Genomic DNA, 23,969 nt, shown 5'->3' on the forward strand with positions numbered 1-23,969 from the left:
TCATTGACAAATATCTTGACAGAGTTATTTTTCCTACCTCCAAAGATCTTTCGTTCTATTGGTGGAGGCATAACAACCACTAGACTTTATATAATGCTTTATATTTTGCAAAGAGCTTTACATTTGTTATATATCATTGGATCCTCATGATCTTGTGAGATAGGTACTATGTCATCATTTTATAGTTGGACAAACTGAAGAAGAAGTTGAATGACTTGTGGGAATTAAAGAGCTAATAAGTATCTGGAGGAAGTGTCAAACTTATATCTTTCTGATTCCAAATTCAATACTCAATCCACCGTGCCACCTAACTGCCTTCATACAGGGTATCCCAAAAGTCTTAGTGTAGTTTAAAGCTTTTGGGTTCAAATAAGTATAGGCATATACAAAAATAGATGAGATAGATGTAAAGTGATTGTTTTTGGAATGAAGAAAGAGAGCAGAGAAGCTGAGAGGAGGGAGGGAGGAAGATTAAGGAAAGGAATTGTGGAAAAAGTAGATCTTGAATGGACTTTAAAGAGGAAAGAAAGGATTTTAAGAAGAGAGTAGTCTAAACATAGAAAGTATTCAATGTGAAGGTAAACCACCTCCATGTTTTAGATGCTTTAGTGAATTTCTGTGTTGAACAATTTACTACCTTTTGGGCAGCCTCTAAAAACAAAGATACAAAAGCTGGTTCTCAGATGATAAACAATTATTTCATCACTGTTCAAATCCTGTCTAGCCTGTCGGGAACTACAAGAGTTTGTGCTCAGCTGCATGGCCTTTAAAATCCCAGGGGTACCTCTGATCTAAGACAAAGGCTTAGAATATGATTTTACTAGAGTTTTGGGAATATTACCATTGCTGTATCTCCATACCTATATATTGCTAGAGGCAGAATTCCTTTGCACCTGAGCATTCAAAACTGAAATTCTGATTACAGGTGCTTTGGATTAAAAGGTTACCTAATTATTTTATAGGTAGATGATGGTGTAGTGTATAGAGCACCAGACCTAAAATCAGGAAAACTTCATTCAAATCTAACCTCAGATACTATTTAGCTGTGTGACTTTGAGCAAATCACTTAACTTTGTCTGATTCAGTTTTCTCATCTGAAAAAAAGAAATGACAAAGCACTTGCCAAGAAAACTCCAAATGTGGTCATGAAGAGCCAGACATGACTGAAAATTATTTAATAATGCAACAAGTGATTTTGGTCAACGTTCCCCCTTCTGAAGTAAAACTTCTAAAATTACTTTGCTTAAGTGGAACTATTTGATAATTTTGCTTTTCTTTTCTAGTTTTGCTTTGCAATCTCTTGATCCTATCAAATATATTATTTTTCATGGATTTAAGCAAGAAAAAGACTGCACTGCATCTGAATATTCTCATTCTTCTTAAGTGCTGAGATACACTTGAGAATTCAAATGGGCTCCTGAATTTTGTTTTGTAGTTGTGTAATGTCTTTAAGAAATGCCCCCCTTTGACATCTCATCCACACTGCATTATGGGCTTCATAATTTTATTCTCCATATTGCATTAGTTAAGCATGCTGAGCTCAAGCAATGCCACTTTTGGAACCCTGTAGAGTTTTTAGTGAGTGAAAGAGACATGTTGCTGAGTGCTCTGCTGAGACCTCAATGCCATTTCTTGACATTTGCATGGTCTAGCTGTGCCACTGAGAGAAAGCCCAGAATACTTAGAGATGGTTGATAGGACACTGTCGGAATTATGGAATGGGCAATGTTATTTTTAAGGAAACATGCCTTGGGGAACAGCATATTATAAACTACACTTGAGACTGATTTCTCTCAAACCTATCATTCTCTCCCTAAACCTGCTTCTCTTTATTTTTAGTACTTATCCAGTAGCAACAAATTCTTTGGGTCTCCAAGTTAGAAATCTGGGTGTTAACTTTGACATTTTACTCTCCTTTATTCCTCATAACCAGTTTGTTGCCACATCTGGTAAATTTAACATTCATCATGTTTCTAATATCTGTTCCCTTCTTTCTAGTTATCCCTTACCATCCTAATGTGGGTTCTCCCTACCACTTCTCTCTCACCCTTCAACTCCAACCTAGACCATTGAAGTAATCTATAAGCCTCCCAGGCTCTATTTCTTTTCTTCTAACTCATCCTTCACATCAGCACTTAATCAATCTTCTTCATTAGGCTAAGAAAAATTTAGTAGAAATTCACAATGTGCATCATGTGAAGAGCTGAAGACTCAGAGAAACAAAAATAGTCTTTTCCCTCAAGGAGTTCAATTCTTAATAGAGGCGGTCACATTCTGATGCACAGATAAAGATCAAAGCTACATTTTGTCATTCAAGGCCCTCCACAATATGGTATTACTTTTTTATTTCAAGCAATTTGTAGTGTTTTCTATGCCCCCTTAAAATGACTATCTTTCTACCTCTATTCCTTTCTTTATGCTGTTTTGCATGCCTGAGATGTCTTCTTCCCCCTTCTCATTGAATTGCTACCCCTCTTGTGAAACCCAGCTCAAAAATGCTATTTTCTCTATATAGTCTTCCTTAATCCTTCCAATCAGTAATTATCTTTTGATCAAAATAGATGTAATAAGGCTAAGAAAAAAAAAAAAGAAGGTGGGACCTGGAGAGTGAAAGACTTTAAATGAGGGTCTGGGGAATTTTTCATTTTAATCTAGAAGGCAATATATACCTGTTGAAGATTTTTGAATAGGGGAAGTAGCTAATCAGATCTGTGATTTAGGCATATTAATTTGGCAGCTATGCATGGAAGAAGGATTAGGAGTGGAAGAGGCTAGATAAGAGAAGATGAAAACATGAAATAGAGTAGAAGAGATGTGAATAGAGAGAAGATGGATTCAAGAGATATTATCAACATACTACACAACAGTTTGGGTTTAGGGATTAAAGGAGAGGGAGAAATCAGAGATGATTCCAAGGCCATAAACGTGAGTAATTAGAAGATTTGGGATACAGCTTTAAATAGAAATCTATAGAGAAGTTAGCTTCAAAGTGTTGTAAACATATACAATGTATCTCTATTCTTTATCTCAAAATTCTAAGTGCAAAAATAGTGATACTATAAGGTAGTGTTTTGCCTCAGTAAGTAGTCAGAGGTAAATGAAATTTTGCATATACAGTGAATCAGAAAGCCACAATGATGGTCAAGAAGACTAGAAACCAGACTTCCTTTAGCACATTCTAACTCTATGACTCTGAGCAAGCCATTTAACCTTTTAGTGCTCCCCAAATCTCCAAGACTTTAAGAAGTAGAGTGGTGGCAGCTTGCACTGAAAGAGGGAATTTTCTTGCCTCAAGTTCATATGCTATGACAATCAAAAATCTTTTTGAAAAAGGACTACACAATTTTCCAATGTTATCTAAAATAATCTATTTTTATACTTATTTCTGGACCCAAATTAAATATTCATAACCTAAAAGTTCAAGATGAAAACAATATATATTTTTGGTGTTGCTATATTACTATGAAGTCTGAAATATAGCACTCTGAAGAGTTTTTGAGTTACAGGCTTGCCAAAGAGTTATAGAGGGAAAAAAGGAAGGAAGGAAACAGGCATTTATTAAGCTTTTACTATATTCCAGGTTCTGTGCTAAGCATTGTATTAATATTTCATTTGATCCTTGAAAAATACTGAAATATAGAGAGGTTGGTGACATTATTATTCCCATTTTATAGCTGGGGAAACCAAGGCAGGCAGTAGAAAAGTGATTTACCTAGAATCATGCAGCTAATAAATGTTTGATACTGGAACTGAACTCAAATCTTTTTTCAGGGCCCCTTCCTTCATCCATTCTATCACTTAATCTCTACTAGAGAAAAAAATGATAAGCACAAATAGGTTGCAATTTATTAACAATGAACAGTTTTAGAAGCAATGTCGATGTTATCAGAGAAATCTATAAGCAACTATGTTGGACTAGGCTCTTTGCAACAATGCAGTGATTCAAGGCAGTTCCAATAGACTTGGGATAGAGTGTGCCAAAGAGAGAACTATGAAGACTGAATGTGGATTGAAGCATTATATTTTCATCTTTTTTGTTTTGTTTACTTCTTGTTTTCTTTCTCATGTGTTTTTTTTCCCCTTTTGGTCTGATTTTTCTTGCACAACGTGACACAAAGTCTTATAAACATGAATGTTGGAAACTATCTCTATGTATATTTGGAAAATAAAATACTATTAAGGGGAAAAATGTTGTCCCATCATGAAGGAATTAGAAACAAAGGATAACAACACATTGGGTGCCTGACTGTGGAGGATTAACTAAAAAAAGTGAACAAAAACTACCAAAGACAAAAATGAATTCCATGAGTTTACACACCCATTGAAGTACCAAGGAAATCAATACTCCTTTTATAAGCCTCAGTATAATGGTTTGACCTACTATCCAGTGCCTTTCTTTTTTTTTTTCTTTTTTATCAACATACATAAATCAAAATAACAAAGATATTTCATTGGAAAGAACAAAATAGCAGAATAAATTATATTAAAGAAGTCATGGATAAAGGTTATTTTAGGCTCAAAATGCATATGACACTTATACAGACTCTTGTTCCAATAGGTGAAATCTCAGAAAGGAGGGGCTTCTCTATAATTTGCTTTGGGTTACATCTGGGGAAACCTCTCTTGTCTGAATTCCTGTTTCCACTTCTGAACAAATGCTACTTTAAATTCTATTACTTATATCTCCTTGGTGTGATCATGAAGCTTTTTTTTTTTTTTTTATGTTCTCTGCTTCTGTAAATATTTACTAAAGCCATGACCTTGACCATCCCGCTTTTCATTTCCTTTTCAGCACTGACTGCTTCTCTACTGCATTGTTGCTGTAACCTCTTCCCCTGCTATTGTTGTCACTATTATAGACACCAATGCTGATTCAAAAATCATTATTCTTGCTGATGAAGATTGCCCTTATCAAGGTACATCAGTCCTCCTCACCTCTATTGTTAGTAAATCTCAGGGACAAAGCAGCTCTAATACTTACTGATTTGAGTTTCTTAGTTAAGTTAGGGCAAAAATCATGAACAATGTTACCCCCAAAAAAGCAATCAAAAGAACCCCACTGATTAAAGTGTAGAGCAAAATTACTTTTTAAAGAGTCTCATTCAACAATTTTTTTTAACTTGTGAAGATGATATAATCTTTGTTGAACTATACTAAATTTTCAGTATTTTAAAAATCTGACAAGAAGTTCATCTAGATATTTCTGGTTGAGGATAATATTGCACTGGTAACATCAATTTTACTGGTAACAACTGAAAAATAATTCAGGCCTTCCTCAAAGACATCATATACATGATAAATGCCTCAAGGATACAGAATGCCTAATTAATAATTACTTTTTCAGGTAAATTAAGATTATGAAGATTGATGGAACTTGTTGAATTAATCCATTTAAAATCTTGGGACAGGTACTGCAGTATAGGATGCTGCAGTGTATACAATTAGGAATATGAACTAAGTATAAAATAGAAAGAAGAAATTTGGCTAGAAGATTGCATTTGGGAAATTTCATAGTGCTTATGACTATCAATATTTCCTCCTCATTTTAATAGTAAGCTTTAGATGATACTATGTGGCATTAAATACCACAATCCCATAAGAATCGAAATTGCAGAGTAGTGGAAAGACATATGGTGAGTGACAATAGGTTATAACATATTACTAAAGAAGGATTACATTCAAAAAGTCTCTTCTCTCTCTCTCTCTGTCTCTTATTATTGTTCTCTATTTTCTCCACATACATATACATATATATTATGCAAGGGCATAATATATATGCATTTATATATGCTCACACACATGTAAATATATATGAAAAATCAGAGAAATATATGTACATGTATTCATACGCATATACAGAAATATTTCTACAATTCTGTAATTTGGGTTTTATAACGATCTCCTAATATATAAATCAATGAAGATCGGCAATCACTTTGTGTGTGTGCATGTGTGCTTGCACATGTGCACATATGAAAAGTTGAATGACTTAACCATGGTCTCAAAAGTAGTATATATCCAATATACAACTTGTACTCATGTATTCCTGACTCTGATACAAGCTATCCATGCCATATGTTATATTGTTTTCAGCAAAAAGGATTTCTACGATGCATTGAATGAGTGGAAGAAATAAACAATGAGTATCATGGAGTAAGAGTAAGATAGCCTTCATTTATTCTGATTATATAGTGTATGTGTGTACCTATTTATTTATTTACACATTGCCAAATGTATGTTTCTTGAAGGCAAGTGTTTTTAATGTATGTAGGTATTTATTTATTTACTTTCTTTGTATTGCCATCTTAGCACCATTAGCCTGGCAAATGGTGAGCACATAAGAAATGCTTTCTGACTCTGGAACAAACAAACAGCCCAAGAACGTTACTAGCATTTATGGAACATTAAGCAACCTAAATGAAGGCTTTCAGAACATGGGATAAATTTTCTCAGGTAGTTTTGTAGGGATGGGAATTCCAGAGGAAGAAGGAGGAGGCACGGAGAGTTCACAATATGCCCCACTCTACCCAAATCAACGAGATTGCTCCATAAAGTATGGAAAGAAGTATGCAAATGTATCTCCCAAGAGATACCAGAAATGGTTTTGACAGACTTTTTTTGGTTGTCACAAGCTATCAAAGAACCCATACTTTAGTCTGGGGGCTGTGAGTATAGAAGAAAATAGCAGCTGGGCTCTGCTGATGACTTCTAGTGCAGATTTCACATAGCCACAGCTTGTTGCTGATTATTCCTGACAGATTTTTTTCTGTATTAAATCTGTTTCTGTGTAAAAGACATTGGGGACACTTTTCCTCTTGTTGTACCTACATAATTCCTATCGGCACTAATGGGGAGCTACACAGAGATCAAATACACAGACTGCATTGGCTAATTGTCTAGTAGCAGTTGTAACATAAGCGTATACAAATAGATTTTACATGAGATCTTTCTGCCAAGTGTTTCTAACATATGAAAATAAATGCTCAATTCTTCAAGCAGTCAATCACATTGCAAAGCAGATTGCTACTATCAATGGAGTCTGTTTTACATATTTCAAACTGGGTGTATAGTAGACATGCCCAAATTGAACTTATTCTCTTTACCTTTAGACCCTCTCCCCTACAAAATTTCCCTATTGCTTTGGATGACATCACCATCCTCCCACTCCTTCAGGCACACAATTTAGGTTTCTTTCTTGACTTCTCACTATCTCTCACCATCCGTCACTCCTTTTTCTCCCCCAGTATCCAAACTGCTGCTGAGGACTATTGATCTCACCTTTGCAACATTTTTCAAATACTCCTTCTCCCACCTGATTCTGCCATCACAGTAGTGCTGGTGTCTGGACTATGGCATAGCCTCGTGGTAAGTATCCCTACACCAGTTCAATCTCTATTCTGCCACCAAAGTGATTTCCCTAAAGCACAGGTCCTATTCTAACATATTCCAATCATATATGTGCACCTCTTAGCCTCCATTACTATTCAATAAATTCTAATGTGTGCCTATCTAAACCTGTAGAATCAAATATAAAATTCTTAGTTTAATGTTCAAAGCTCTTCATAACCTATTCTCCCATTTAAGTCTTTTTACTCCTCTCTCTATATTTTTATGTTCTAGTGATTCTGGCTTCTTTGCTATTCTGTGATTAAGACATTTATCTCTCATCTCTGAGAATTTTCTGTCTGCCCCATATCCCTAGAATGTTCAATTTCTCTTTATGCCCCTCCCTTGGCTTCCTCCAAGTTTCAACTGAAATCCCACTTTTTACAGGAAACTTTTCCCACTCTCTTAACTCTAATGCTTCCCTTTCTTAATGTTTCCTAGTTATCTTAAACATACTTCCGTACATGTTTGCTTGCTATCTCCTTCATTAGACTATGAACTCCATGAGGACAGGGATTACCTTTTGCCTTTTTTTATATCTCCAATGTTTTACCATATTGCCTGGAGCATAGTAGTGCTTAATAAGTCTTTGTTGTCTGATTAAATGATTCCTGTATATATGTCTTACTCTTTTTCCCCTAGTTAATTTTGATTCCTCTATATAAAAGTAGTGCATTATTGTAGTATAGAAAGGATCTTTACCAAGGCACATCAGTAAATATGCTGAATAGTCAGACTTGGAGAAGTGCCTAGAAGTATTGAATGCTGTTTAAGTGATTTACGGAAGGTTAGGAAATTATTTTGTGCCAGAAGCAGGACTTGGACACTGATCTTCTTGACTTGAAGACTAGTGTTATTTTAGCAGATGATTCTGTTTATATATATACACGTATATGTATATACATATATCTGTGTATACATACATATATATATATGCATTATCTATCTGTTAACATGGGGAGAAAAAAGATCAAATTCCATCCTGGACTGAAATCTATACATATTCTTTCTTTTCTAGCTATTATTGTTATTTTGAATATGCAAATTAACTATAAAAGACATATGAAGAAAGACACTATCTTTATCCAAAGAAAGAGTTGGTAAATAGAAGTATGTATGGAATAATTTTACACATATGTACCTATGTGTGTCTAATGATAACCAGTATTGGGGGTAGGGAAGAAAAAATATATATACATGTTAATTTTGTTTTATATTTCAAAGGAATAGTAAGTTGGGAATCATAGATTTGTCATCTTTTTATTTTATTATGTTATGGAAATGATTGTTTTATTCCATAAACTAAATATAAAATTTAATAATGAAAAATTAAATTACTTCTATGTCAGTAACCAGTTCTTTTCTATGTTCAAATGAAAATAATTTTATTTAAATTTTTAAAAACAAGATCCAGAACTGTAAGGAGCCTTTAAATGGGCTGCACCACAGCGCATCATTGAGACCCAGAAGTAATTTCTGTGGATATTAGGACTGCCCTTGGGCGGGATCCTGGCCATATTGAGATAGCTTCGTAATGGGTGACTCTCTCGCTGATTAGCTGTTTGTGTGACCTCACAGGCCCTATGTAAGCCCACTGCAGGCAGCAGGTGCTCTCTCTTTAACCTGGCGTTCTTCACCTTGGCTTCCTAGCCTGGGTGGCCAAGCCAAGATGGATAGCCAAAAGAGGTAAGGGTTTTGGTAGTGAACACATTGGTCTTCTGACCAGGTGTTCACTTGAGAACCAACAAGTCAGGGCATCAGTTAGGGCATTATGTGAGTAGGTATAATAAAGGCTTTTAAGATTACACGTGGTTGTTCTTGAGTGCGCTACGGGTTATTAAGCTATAGATTCAAGAGATTGTGGCCAGAGACCTTAGAAGGCCTCAGAGGAGGCGAGCCGGGTAGAGTTCACACTGCAAAGGACAGTGGTCAAAGGTACTCTGGTGGATCTAGGACAGACTAGTAATTGTAACTGCCAGGAGAGCACATTACACAGAACCTCACAGCTTTCTTAAAATATTGATGTTATATAAAGAAGATCCAATTCACTTCCAGTTGATCAATGATAGACAGAAACAACTACACCCAGAGAAGGAACACTGGGAAGTGAATGTAAATTGTTAGCACTACTGTCTATCTACCCAGGTTACTTAACACCTTCGAAATCTAATACTTAATGTACAACAAGAAAATGGGATTTACACACATATATTGTATCTAGGTTTTACTGTAACACATGTAAAATGTATGGGATTGCCTGTCATCTAGGGGAGGGAGTAGAGGACGTAGGGGATAATTTGGAAAAATGAATACAAGGAATAATGTTATAAAAAAAATTACTCATGCATATATACTGTCAAAAATTTATAAATAAAATAAAAAAATATTGATGTTATATACATATGAAACTTCTATATGGTTAATTTTACTTTTCTTTCTCTTAATTTTTTTAAATTTTACTTTTGAATCATGCTACCCAAAATATTTTTTAATCTGACTTTCTTATAACCCCTCTTTTCTTTTTTCTTTCAGTATTTGTTTTGTTTTAAATTGATAAAAATCTATTTTCTCTCCCTGTCACTTTTCTCTATCTCACTGAAAAAGAAAGAAAACTAAATTCCTTTTAATGAGTATGTATATCCAAAGAAAAAAATATTATTTTGCATTGGAGACAAAATCTTAATCTCCACTTTGAATTCATCTCTTCTTTATCAAGCGGTGACTACCATGTTTCATTCTGAATCCTATGGATCAAAAGTTGGTTATTGTATTCATCAGATTCTCTTAGACTTCCAAAGTTATTTTCTTTTACATTACTGTTATAGTATAAATATATGTTCTCCAGGCTCTGGTAATTTCATTCTTTTTTTTTTTTCCCCTGAGGCTGGGGTTAAATGACTTGCCCAGTGTTAAGTGACTGAGGCCACATTTGAACTCAGATCCTCCTGACTTCAGGGCTGGTGCCTTATTCACTACACCAACTAGATGTCCTAACAATTTCATTCTTTATCAGTTCATACAAATATTCAGAGGCTTTCCCTGAAACCATCCTCTTTATCAATTCTTCAAGACACAGTTATATTTTATCACATTCATATTTCGTAATTTGTTCAGCTATTGTTCATTCTATTGATGGGCATCTCCTCATTTTCCTATTCTCTGACACCACAAAAATTGCTATTATAATTATATATTATTTTGCATCCCAAGGATCTGGGACCACCACTTTTCTTAATCTATCCTATTTCCTATTTTTCCTTTCCATTTTTCCTTCTATTTCCCTGTTTAATGAAATATATTTCTGTAGTCAACTCTGTGTGTGTGTCTATGTGTATGTGTATTCTTTTCTCTTTTGATCAATTCAAATGAGAGTGAATTTCAATTATTGCCCACAATGCCTCTATCTCTTATTTCTCTTTGTTAGTATAGGCTTCTTTTTGTATATACAGATTATGTGAAAAATGTTCCCATCCATCCTCTCTTTTTTCTCCTATTTCTCTTCACTCTTTGCATTCTTGCTTTTAAGATCATCAAATTACAACACAATCATTTTCAGACTCTTTATCTAATTTGACTTCCTCTATCACTCTTAATTATGATAAGATTCTGAGGGTCACATAACATCTTTCAGTATTAGACTGTAAACTATGTAACCTTGTTTAGCCTCTTATAATGATTTTTGTCATTGTTCTCTCTTATGTTTCTCTTAACTACTGTGTTTGCATTTCAAAGTTCTGGTCTTTTTATCAGAAATACTTGGAAGTACTCTATTTCATTAAAGACTGAATTTTCCCCCCGGAGGAACATATTCAATTGTTTTGGATAAGTTATTCTTGTTTGTAAGCCTCTAACAATTTGCCTTCTGGAATATCATATTCCAAACTCTTCATTCATTGCTAAAGTAGTTGCTAAGATATGTATGGTTGTGTGCTCCATTTTTAATTTTTTTTTTCTTTCGGATAATGTGTGATTTTTTGTCCCTCTTTTGACTTGAAAAGCTGTGGATTTTGGCTAACATTTTTATGGGATTTTTAATTTGGGGATTTCTTTTAGGAGCAGACCATTGAATTCTATTTCTACTTTATCCTTTTGTTCAAGAAGATCTAGGTATTTTTTTCCATTATTTTTTGAACTACACTATGTAGGCTCTTTTTTTTGTCATGGATTTTAGGAAGTTCAAAGATTACATGATATCTCCTCATTATGTTTTTCAGGCTTTTTCTTTTTTTGCTATGAAATATCTTCTATCTCTTAATCTTTTTAAATCTTTTGGCTTTTAAAATATTTCTTTTTGTCTTATGGAATCATTGACTTCTATTTGGTTCATCCTAATTTTCAGGGAATTTATTGTTTTGGCAGGATTTTACATCTCATTTGCCAAGCTGTTGATATATTTTCCAACTCTTTCTTCTATAGTTCATTTCTTTTCCAATTTTTCCTTTCTAACACTTTATTTTCTTTTATTTATTAAAAAAAGCATTCTGACTCTTAAAAATGTCTTGATTTATTACTTCTAGAAATTCTGGTTCAATTTGTCCACAAGCTGTGTTTTGTTTGTTTGTTTAGGCTTTGATTATAGATATTTTGGAATCAATCTCTTCCTCTGGGATTATGTCTTAAATTCTAGGTCACTATAATAGCTTTTTTATGATGGAATTAATATTATTTCTTATTTGCTCATTCTTCAAGCCTGCTTCTAGATATGGTCTTGATGTTAGGGCCAGGATGTTTGCTTACAGAGGCAATGTCTCAACTGAATGTGTATCTTGGGTTTTGTGAACATATCTTTCAGGACAGGATGATGAAAGGCTTCCAATCAATGTCCAAGGACTAAACAGTAGCCTAGAAACAGATGACATAATGTTTGGGATATAAGGATAAACTAGACAAACTGAGAAAAGTGAGCCTTCAGACCTCTGCATGGAAACAAACAAAACACTATGTCTAAGCAAGAGCTGTGATTTAGCCCTTTGGAAATTTGCTGTTTTTATACTTGAACCCACTTTTCCTTGGATTCCATATGTACTTATGGGAGACAGTGATTAAACTGCTTTAATTTTTTTTTTTTTAGTTTTTGACACCTTTTTAAGATTTTGATATTTTTTCCTACTCCCTCCCTTTGACCATTTTGAAAATGGCAATCAATCTACTATTGATTATACATGTACAATCACATTAAATATATCCACAGTCATGTTGTAAAAGAGTAAAAGAGAAAAACCATGAGGAAAAAAAAAAGCAAAAAAAAATTAAAATAGAGTATTTTGATGTGTATTCAGACTTCATAGTGCTTTCTCTGCATGTGTACAACATTTTCCCTCATGAGTCTTAGAATTGTCTTAGATCATTGTATTGCTGAGAACAAAGACTATCAAAGTTGATCATATGCACAATATTGCTATTATTATATACAATGTTCTTCTGATTGTGTTCCCTTCACTCAGCATCAGTTCATGTAAGTCTTTCCAGGTTTTTCTGAAAACTGCCTATATCTTATTTCATTACATGCATATACCCCAAGTTCTTTAGTCAATCCCCAAGGTCATTCTCTTAACTTCCAATTCTTTGTCACCACAAAGAGAACTACTATAAATATTTTTACACATGTGGGTCCTTTTCCTACTTTTTATGAGGTATTGATAGTAGAGGTTTTACTGGGTCAAAGGGTGTACACAGTTTGATAGTCTTTTGGGCATAATTCCAAATTGTTCTCCAGAATTGTTAGAAACTCTACCAACAATGCATTATTTTTCTGATTTTTCCACACCCGCTTTAACATTTATTGTTCTCCTTTTCTGTCATATTAGCCAATCTGATAGGTATGAGGGGGTACCTTAGAGTTGTTTTAATTTATAATTCCTTAATTAGTAGTGATTTTGAACATGCTTTTCATCTGACTACAAATGGCTTTAATTTCTTCATCAGTTTCATCTGAAAACTGCCTATTCATATTCTTTGACCATTTATTAATTGGGGAATGACTTGTATTCTTATAAATTTGACTTAGTTCTGTATAAATTTGAGAAATGAGGCCTTTATCAGAAATATTGTCTATAAAAATTGTTTCCCAGCTCTCTGCCTCCCTTCTTATATTGTTTGCATTAGTTTTGCAGGTACAAAAACTTTTTAATTCAATGTAATTAAAATTATTCATCTTGCATTTTATAATGTACTGTATCTCCTTTTTTGGAGCTAAAGTCTTCTCTTCTCCCCAAACCTCATAGATAAACTATTCCTTGATCTCCTAATTTACTTACGGCATCACCTTTTATGTCTAAATCATGTACTCATTTTGACCTTATCTTGGTATAGCAGTATGGTAAGATATTGGTCAATGCCTAGTTTCTGTCATACTATTTTGCAGTTTTCCAAGCAGTTTTTGTCAGATAGTGAGTTTTTAATCCCAGAAATTGAAGTCTTTGTTTTTATCAAACATTAGATTATTATAGTCATTGACCTTTATATCTTGTGTATCTAACTTACTTACTGATCTTTCACTCTATTTCTTAGCTAGTAACAACTAGTTTTGATGACTGCTACTTTATAATATAGTTTAAGATCAGGTATGGCTAGGCTCCTTCCTTTGCATTTTTTTTTTCATTTCTTCCCTTGATATTCTTGGACTTTTATTATTCTAGATGAATTTTGTAAGTTCTGTAAAATATTTTTTGTAGTTTGAATGATATGGCACTGAATAAGTAGATTAAATTTGGTAGAATTGAAATTTTCATTATATTAGCTTGGCCTACCCATGGGCAATTGATATTTTCTAATTCTTTATATCTGATTATTTGTGGGAAAATTGTTTTATAATTATGTTCATATAGTTCCTGGGTTTGTCTTGGCAAGTAGATTCCCAAATATTTTATATTACCTACTATTATTTTAAATGGAATTTCTCTTTCTATCTCTTGCTGCTGGGGTTTCAGACCTTTTTTTTTTTTTTTACAGTAATTTATAGGAACTTTTTATAGGAAGATGTTTTGTCACAAGTTTTATCAGACCAGTTATCAGTAAACTGTGTTGCTGAGTAACTGGTATCAACTCATAATCACAAGGAAATCTGGCTAGTGAGGGCTTGTAACCTACAGTCCTAGAACCATTCCACCTCTCCCAACTCCTTAAAATTGACTTTAGTATCCTGATGATTATCAATCCTGCTCTTGAAATCAACCCCTCTAGTGTTAGTGAGGCTTGGAAGAGAATTTACTGAAAATAAATGCAAAACAAATTTGCAAAACTTTTTGCAAAAATAAAAGTTATTCTTGTACTCAAAAAGCTTATTTTTAATAGAACAATAATACACACACATACACACATATATATATACACACATATACATATATAAATCCAACTCATGTTTCAGTCAAGATATTACCCTATAATGTTACTTCCAAAATGAAGGATGAATAACATTTTTAAGTACTGGGAATATAAAGAAAGACAAAAACTAGTTTTTGTTTGGAGTCTAATAAAATAACATTCCTTACAAGGAGGAATGGTAAAATTTTCATGATTATAAGTTTTAGACATTTATAGACATAAGGGATGCATAGGATAGAGAAAGATGTCTGGAAGTTATAACATGTGGATCTGGATACCTCAATTTATGGATTTGTTAATAGGAGGTTTTAAAAAAGATTTTAAAAAATCCAATTTCACAATCTTAATCTAATCTTAAAATAGAGAAGATCCTATGATTTAGGATTGGAAGGGAAAATCCTCGGTTAATTGAAGAGTTGTCATGTGGCAAAAGGATTACAGTTCACTTATTCTCTTTGACCTTAGAGGTTCCAGTGAAAAAGAATAGAAATTATAGAGAGGCAGATTTGAATGAAAACATTTCTAAAACTTGAAGTTGTCCAAAAGTAATTAATGGGCTGCCTGGAGAGACAGTAATTTATCTCTCAATGGAGATCTTCAGGAAAAAGCCAGATTATTTCCAATTATCAGTAATGTCATAAAGAAGATCCTTAAGTAAGATTTGGACTACATAAAATCAAAAGTGCTATCCAACATTAAGATTCTGTATTTTTGTGAAATAGTATGAAGGTGGACATGAAAGAAGTCTTTAACTATGCTATCTGTATTGATGATTTCCAAATTTAGAACTTTATCCCTGACCTTTCAAATATCCTGCAGTTTCACATTTGTGTCAAGGCATGTTCATTTTTTCCACCCAAAGTTGTTATTTCTCAAACAAACCTTGCAATCTTTCCATCAAATTTGTCATTCTCCATCACTGCTAGTAGTAAGATTGGTGTTCTCCAAAGCTAGAAGTATCCTTTATTCATCATATCCCATTACTTATCAAGATCTTTCAGTTCTTTTTATGTATTCTTTAGATTTAATTTTCCCCCTCCCTTTCAGTCTATACTCTTATTTTCTTGTGGTTAAGTGACTTGAGCATCATTTGATAATTTAGGCTCTTTTTTACCTAGTATTATATTCAGTTATTATAACCACATTTCAGTAAAGAAATTGATAAGCTGAAGTATCCAGAGCAGGACCACAAGAATGGTGAAGACTATTAAGTTGTGTCATTTGAAGACTGGTTGAAAAAACTGGGAACATTAAGCCTGGGAAAGTGAAAAGTTCAGGATGACATGATAATTGCCTTCAAATAACTTAAAAGCTTGCCATCCTTAAGACTTTGAATCTATGCTCTGTATCTTTACTTTCTCTCTCATTACTCTTCCAAATCTTCTGCAATAAGGTTCTTTTCAAAGTTATAATCTCTTAATTGCCTGGTTTAGTTTTCTGATTATTCCTTAACTATCTTGATCTTTCTGCTGCATTGACATTGTTGGTCATCAACAATGATGCTCACCTCATTCTGGGTTTTCATGCCACTTCTCTCTTGGTTCTCCATTTAACCATGTGACTCTTCCTCATTCTTCTCTGCTGGACTATTATTTTTGTCATTTTTTTTGACTGTATGTTTCACCCCTCCCAATTCTTTGTCCTTGATGCTAATATTCCTTTTTTTTTTTTTCTTTCCCAATTCCCTTGGGCTCAGTTATCATCGCAATGCAGATAATTGTAAAATCTATAAATCTAACCTTCATATTTCTTCTGAGGTTTAATCCTACATTTTCAATCTCTTACTAGATATTTAGAACCAGAAGTCCCTTAGTTGAATCTCAAAGACAATGCCACAAAAATAGACACCATTATTTCTACTCCCAATAATTTAACCTCTCAGTCTCCCCACTATTTTTGAAGACACCACCATCTAGTTACACAAGCTCACAATTATAGCATTACATTTACACTCACATCACATACCCAAATTATTGGGTGGTATGTTTTATGCCAGGAGAGTTTTGAGGTCTCTTTCAACAAGTGATATGTTGGTAATAATGAAAGTCTCTCTGGGTAAAATATGTAAGCGTATGTACAAAACTTTCAATCCATATTATTATTATATTAAGTAAATCTATATTATTAACATTTGCTCCATCACGCTCCTACATCTCAATAATCAACAATACATTTTCAATATGAAAATGCTCAAATTAAGAATGTAACAATGAGAAACTCTAACATACTGCTTTCACCTCTGATATTCTGTTTCTGAACTGAGGGGAAAAAAAAACAGAACAGAAGTATCTAATGAAGTTCAAACTGTTGTCTTTCACCAGGATTCAGATTGTTTGGTTTGAGAGCAAGGAGACCTAATTTGAAGGATGCAGAAAAGATTGAGTTAGGAGTATCCATCATTTAGCAAATCAGGACTTAGAAAACATGGAAAATTCAATGGGGACAGGATTTATTCTATAAAAGATCTATGCTTTGTTTGCTAGACGACTGCTGGGACTCTTCTGCTTGTCAAGTCAACCTCATCCATGCAGGACTGATGACCCTCAGCCAGTACTAAGGGAAGAGTCTGCCAGTCTTTACAAGTGAAAACTTGAGATTTATCAGTGGTAATCATAGTGTTCAGCCCCATGAAGTTGAAAAGTATCTCCTATTGCCAAAGGCAGGCAATTCTTCACAGTTTGTGAACAGTACATTGATCCTCAGGTAGTGTAATAAACAACTTAAGCAACATTTATCAGATTATATTATAGAGATACTGCATTTTCTTAGGAGAGACTTGCAACAAAAAGGCCCGAGACCAGAGAAGTTTAGCCATTTATTTCTCCAGGGTATTACTTTTTTTTTTCATTTTGTAGCATTCATCTCACTTAACTAACTGCTACTATTTCATGTTTTAACAGTCACCTTTTGTTTTACTTTTTAAAAATTCCTTAGATAGATTAGCAACAGTTTATATATATATATATATATATGTATATATATATATATATATATATATATATATATATATACAGATATATACGTATATACAATAATTTCCATTCTTAAACATAGAATATATATGTCTATATAGAGATATATTGACATAGGCATGTATACACATATGCAAACATATATTTATAGTCATATACCAAAAATATGAAATTTTAGATAAGCAGAATGTTCAAAATTCATAAAATTGCTGAAATAACAGATATCTAATAGAAGTAGTACTTGTTGGGGCAGCTAGGTGGCGCAGTGGATAGAGCACCAGCCCTGAATTCAGGAGGACTAGAGTTCAAATCTGACCTCAGACACTTAACACTTCTTAGCTGTGTGACCTTGGGCAAGTCACTTAACCCCAATTGCCGAGGAAGAAGAAGAAAAATTTCTTGTTTCTCAGTCACTTAGTTGTGTTTGACTCTTCATGACCCTGAGGATTGTATTGTCCATCAAATTTTCTTGATCTACTGGAATGGTTTGCCATTCCCTCCTCTAGTATTAAGTCAAACAGGGAATTAAAAGACACCCCCAGTATTACACAGCTAGTAAATATCTGAGATTGAATTTAAACTCTTGTCTTTTAGACTCCAGACCCAGAACTTTATTCACTAAGTCACCTAGCTTCTGGAAGTACTACTTGTTATTGAGTTGTTTTTCAGTCAAGTCTTCATTTGGATTTTTTTTTTTTTTTTTTTGCAAAGATACTAGAGTAGTTTGCCATTTCTTTCTCCCATTCATTTTATAGATGATAAAACTGAGGCAAATGGGATTAAGTGACTTGCCCAGAATTACACAGTAGTAAATGTCTGCAGCCAGATTTGACTTTGGGAAGATGTCTTCCTGACTCCAGTCTGGGGCCTTTATCTACGGCGCCATCTTGCTGCCTTTGGAAACAGTACTGTACAGACTTTTTTGTCATTTTGTGAGGACTTTATTAGAATTTGAGATCACACAATATAGTCAAATTTCACTAGTGTTATTTAAACTCAGTGCCAAATTTTGTATAATGTTTATGATATTTCCTGAAAGTGTGTTTCCAAAAAGAAACTCTTTCCAAAAAGAAAAGAGTCCTAAGAAACTAAACCTGGGAATCTTTCTTATTGACAATTATATTATCCACATAAAGGAATCCAATGAATCATAATTATAGAAACCTCTATTGCTAACATCTAAAATAGAACCATTGTGGAATTTGAAAACTGGGACAGGAATTACTTTCAAAATATCCACTTTTTTTTTCCCCAAACTGAGAAAAATAAAACTCAAGTGCCATTAAAAACATTTGATCTTGGTCTTGAATAAAGCCAAAATGCAATGGATTACTGGAAAACCAGAAAGTCAGTCTTCAGAGAGTTTGTCAAGCAAATGTTTTTATAAATTGGAGAAAAAATAAATTCCTTATATCTCCTCTTTTGCCTTTAGTATTTATTTGATACCTATTGTATCCTACCCCTCTAGCCATATACACTACATTTTCTCACATTAGTACAGATTCTCATCTCCCATAAGCTCACTTTTCATTTCTATAGGATCTTTATGAGAGTCATTTATGTATGAACCAAAAACATTAATGAAGAAAATATAAAGAAAAATTATATTTAGAGTGACATATTTCAGGAGAAGAAAAACATCTATATAGAAGGGAACCTAAAAAAAAATCTATAGAAGGGAGACCTTTGAGATCACTGTATATGAAAATTGTTTTAATAGAACTTTGGATCAGTTTAGAGAAGGAAAAATGTAGCAAGACTTGCTGTCTAAACATTTGAAGAACTCTGTTCTGGACTTGTTCTCTTTAGACTCCTAGGCCAAGTTGCAGAAAGGAAGATTTAGGTTTGCTATCAGGAAAATACACACACACACACACACACACACACACACACACACACACACACACACACCCTTGTAGCAATTAGAACCACTGAGAAATAAAAAGAACTGCCTTTCGAGACAATTGATTCTTTCTCTTTTTTAAAAATAAATTTTTAAGTAGATTTTTTGAACAGCAAAAATCTGTCTTTTCTTCAACTCTTTTCCTCTCCCAATTGCTAATGCAAAAAACAAGTAAAAACTCCCCAAAACATGAAAAAATAAAACAAAACCTTATTGCAAATATGTATAATCAAAGAAACAAAGTTCTATAATGGCCAAGCTGAATCTTCCATGTCTTTTTCAGTAGGTGGCTAGCATTTTTTTTTATCATTAATCTGCTGTAATGGTTGTTAATTTTATTGATCAGATTCCTAAGTTTTTCAAATTTCTTTGGATTTCTAATATTATTATTATTATTGTAAAAATTGCACACAGTCCTATTTATTTCACTCTGCATCATTTCATACAAACTTCTCTGAAATCATCCTCTTAATAATCCCCATAATATAATATAATATAATATAATATAATATATATATGCATATATATATATTATATATAATTTGTTCTGCCCTTCCATAGTTAATGGGTACTCCCTCAGATTCCCATTCTTCACCCATTATAGTTTACAAAGAACTTTTGTACATCCTAAGAGTTTGTTCAGTTTAGGACTAATCCCTTCTTCCTCTGTGTTCTTCCTCTAATTCCTCCTTCTTCCTTCTCCCCTTTTCTTTCTTATTCTCTGTTGAGAAAATTATATTTCTGTACCATACTATATATGTACATGTTTTTTTCTATTTTTCTCGGCTTAGATAAGAACGAGGTTCAAGTATCAGTCACAACTTCTCTTCCAAATTTTGTGAGATAGTTTTCCATAGGCTTCTTCTTCCCCTTTCCCTTCTGCTCTCAATGTCTTCCTTTCCTTATATTTCCATTGTTTTAAAATAAGACTTAATTTTTTGTCTAATTATTGAATTTTTTTGTCTAATTAGATTGCCTCTATGATCTCAATGATATAAGGTTCAATGGGGACAGATTTGAATTAAGCAATTCAAACATTATTTTGATGTTGTTTAGTCATTTTAGTTGTGTCCAACTCTTTGTGACTCTATTTGAGATTTTCTTGGCAAAGATATTGGAATGGTTCACCATTTCCTTCTCTAGATCATTTTACAGATGAGGGAATTGAGACAAACAGGGTTAAATGACTTGCGTAAGATCACACAACTAATAAGTATCTAAGGCCATATTTGAACTCAAGTCTTCTTGACTCCAGGCCTGAGCCTCTATCCACTGTGTCACCTGGCTGTCCTGGGAATTCTTAAAAGTCCTCTATTTCATTAAAAGTTGATTTATTTTTTTTCCTTCAGTATAACAATACTTTTCCAATCAAGAGTAAATGGAATTTCCACTACAAAATACATTTCCTAATGATTTTTAATCTTCAAAGCACAATGCCTTATGCATATGTCAATAATCTGTATTTTAGATTATCTTCTCTATCTCATATCATGTCCTTACAGATAAGGCAAAGTATCATGGAATCATAAATGTAGACCAGAAAGAGTCCTTAAAGGTAATCTAATCCATATTCTCCTTTTTACAAATGAGGAAATTCAGAAAAGTTAAGTGATTTGTTAAGCTCTCACAAAATACTGTTCTTTGAGAATTCCTATCTGTATCTTTATGGTCATTTGTCAAGGAAAATGAATATTCAGGCAGCTTTTCAACAATAGGTGTAGAGTAAATTCTTATAAAAACTATAAATAACAATCATTAAGGACTAACAATAAGTTATGATTTACTTTTTGGGGTGAATAGAAGCATACAAATGAGGAGATTGTTATAAAGCAACATAAAATGCACAGAGAATTCTAATATGCATTTATTATAAATCTGAGAAGGTTAATTAGAAGAAAATTTTCCCTTTACATAATACATAGAGCCTTGCTTACTATAAATATCCTTCCTCTGGGCCCTCACTGTGTCATTGGAGCATAGATAAAAGTGTTATGTGAGGACTGCTATTATAAACTTGCCTTGCTATGCTTAAGATGGCTGTTTAACAATGAAAAAGGACAAGTATACTACTACATACTTTAGGATAAGTATATGTTGCTCTCCTTTCCTATTGATTGTTCTGCAAAGAAATCACTTTGTCTTTACAACTTGGAGATATTCAACAATATTAATCCATTATAAATATTAGCTCACTTTAAAATATAAAAGCATCAAGCCAATCTTTCATAAATAGCCTGAGTTGGGTTACTCAGAATAAAACTCCACCATAAAAGACAGAGGTGAATGAGGAAAAAAAAGGTTTTACTCCAGGAGAACCAGAAAGCATAAATTCCTCTTGAAAAGGAATGCTATCCTGAGGTCTGAGAGTATGGATTGGGGGAAAAAATGACATCTTTATAAGGCTAATTTCTAATTGAAATTTAATATTTCCCTGAATTTTGAATTTAGCCAATAGACATCGTTTTGCTGCTAATCTCCCAAATTGTTTTTGGTGTCTCTTGCTGAGAGGTCTAGAAACTATCAGTGTTGTTGCTGATTCAAAGGTCCCTGTGCCCTGCTTTGTTGGCACTGGCATTGGGTTTGAGGCCAGAGCTAGACCTGAATTCATGTGGCTTGCTCCAGTCTGCAAGCTGGACTCCCACTCTGGTACCACAGACTTTTCCTATTTTTATCAGCTGGAAAATTGTTCTACTTTGTGTGTGTGTGTGTGTGTGTGTGTGTGTGTGTGTGTGTGTGTGTGTGTGTGTGTGTGTGTGTGTGTGTATTCTGATGCTCTAAAATATGTTCTGCCTGTCCTAGGAATTCTTAGAAGTCCTCTATTTTATTAAAAGTTGATTTATTTTTTTATTTTATTTGATTTATGTATTTATTTGATTTTTATTTCTAAAATTTGTTTAGTCACTATTTAAAGGAATTTGTAGAGGGCTAGGGGAGAGCACAGCAAGTCCTTGTCTTTATTCCACCATTTTGGCTCTTACTGCCAATTATTCTTTTGAAAAAAAATACATAGGTTTCACCAAGTTTTCAAAGGAGCCTATGGGATGGAGAACATGTTAAGAATAAGAACTTTTGCTCTAGAAAATTACACATTTGTAATTAGAAGTAGACTTTGCTGAGAAAGAAGATATTTTGTCAAACCGAATATTCAAGGAAGCTTTGATAAACAACTGCTTCTAGTAAATGAAAAAGTGACAGCAGTTTGGAATTCAAGCATGGGATTAGAACTGCTTACCTATAGAGAACAATATGTCCTTGGGAAATATAAGACATACATACAATTTAACTGTCACTATTGAATGTCAGATTTAACCTGTAGAGAGATGCACCGAATTGAACCAGTCATAAAGAAGGAGAAATAAGATAAAGAAAGGCCATCAGAAAGAAAAAAAAAATCCCCAATAAAATTGTTGTACCCAAGATGTTCACTGATGACAATTGAGGATTATGGAGCATAGACTTCCTCTCTTCTCTCTCCTGCTTGAGGCAAATCCATCCTAAGTATAGCATTTCAGGTTTGTCCTATATGAATGGATGATGTTATTGCAAGGTCAGATAATAAGTATGATCCTTCACCTCATGACAGTCATTCCCCTTTAATAATTTCCTGAGAAAATGTTTCATCATGTGATAAATTCCCTTCAGACTTGGCTTTTCAGAAGTTTGCTATTCCTCATTTTTATAGTGACTGAGGGAAATCTTTCTTCCTTTGAATAGCTAATGCTATATAGGGCTATACAGAGGTCCCTTGGGATAAAAGCAACAAGAATAGTAATTTGTAAGTGTATAATACAATGCTTTGAACTAGAACAATTTTTAACATATATCATTATCTTTCACAAAAACCCAGTGAGGAGTATGTATGTGTATATTTTAATCTGAATAGATACTTTATTTTATTTGTATAGGGAATTCTTAATAAACAGGTTTCCTTTATCATCACAGATTAATAACTTTTCTCTAATTTAAAGTTTTAGGGAGTTGCCCAGGGGTATTGAGTATGTGAACATGCTCATGTTCACAAACCAATAAGTGTTATAAGACTCAATTCCAAATTGAGCACTCTATAAAAAGCATATAAATTAATTTATTCATTAGAATCTGTTCTTATTCAATATGATTAGTGCTCATACAGCAGACGATTTGGTACTCACTATTTCCATTCTATCCCATTAATTGGTATATGAACTAATTTCATTGAACTTTCTTCCCTGGCTTGCCACTTTGCTGTCTAATGGATTGAAGTCTTTAAGTCTGTTTTCAGTTCTTGCTATGAAACTCAACCCACTCATGTTCTCTTAATGAAAACAGGTACCTTTAGCTCATCTGCCTCTTTGATCTACTTGACCTACTTCATTTGTCATTTGATCATTCACGGAGTTTCTACA

At 33.5% G+C, this 23,969-nt stretch overlaps 1 long non-coding RNA gene across 1 annotated transcript in view; it reads left to right on the forward strand.

Moving 5' to 3' along the window:
* LOC141549308 (uncharacterized) overlaps nt 1–23,969 on the forward strand; it is a 45,162-nt gene that overhangs the window by 13,870 nt on the left and 7,323 nt on the right. The window contains exon 2 of the long non-coding RNA XR_012484318.1: nt 7,245–7,365. This is a non-coding gene — a long non-coding RNA (uncharacterized LOC141549308). The remainder of the gene's footprint in view (nt 1–7,244; nt 7,366–23,969) is intronic.

The sequence above is a fragment of the Sminthopsis crassicaudata genome, chromosome 1 (assembly GCF_048593235.1).
Source record: "Sminthopsis crassicaudata isolate SCR6 chromosome 1, ASM4859323v1, whole genome shotgun sequence".
NCBI classification, from domain to species: Eukaryota; Metazoa; Chordata; class Mammalia; order Dasyuromorphia; family Dasyuridae; genus Sminthopsis; species Sminthopsis crassicaudata.